This window comes from Eimeria mitis, genomic scaffold, assembly GCF_000499745.2.
Source record: "Eimeria mitis Houghton genomic scaffold, Emh_scaff4732, whole genome shotgun sequence".
Lineage (NCBI taxonomy): Eukaryota > Apicomplexa > Conoidasida > Eucoccidiorida > Eimeriidae > Eimeria > Eimeria mitis.
In genome coordinates this window covers 2,976-3,309 of record NW_013573036.1, presented here as the reverse complement: position 1 = coordinate 3,309, position 334 = coordinate 2,976, and the positions used below count along the sequence as shown (strand labels likewise).

General features: G+C 44.9%; 1 protein-coding gene across 1 annotated transcript in view; it reads left to right on the top strand.

Moving 5' to 3' along the window:
- The window catches only part of EMH_0077290 (ICE-like protease (caspase) p20 domain-containing protein, putative), a gene marked incomplete at both ends in the record, with an annotated part of 3,781 nt that overhangs the window by 510 nt on the left and 2,937 nt on the right, over nt 1–334 (top strand). The window lies entirely within an intron of this gene.

Sequence of the window (334 nt, the reverse complement as noted above, 5' to 3'; positions counted from 1 at the left end):
TCGCTCCCACCCTGACCGCTACAGAAGGGGGCAGACCAGTGGTCCACGGTAAGCAAAGCAACAGCAGCAGTAGCTGAAGATGCTGTAGCTGTAGCAGCAGTAGCTGCTGCAGCTGCTGCTGCAGTATCAGTTGCAGCAGCAATAGCAGCAACACAGTATAATATAAACAAAAAAAAAACAGAAAATAAAAAAAAGAAACAGAGAAACAAATATGCATATTTCTTCTTGATCTTATTTATATTACTTTCGCTTCTCCTGCAACACCATCTGTATGCATCTGTATCTCTCCTGCTGCTGCTTCTGCTGCTGCTATTGCTGCTGCTGCTGCTGCTGT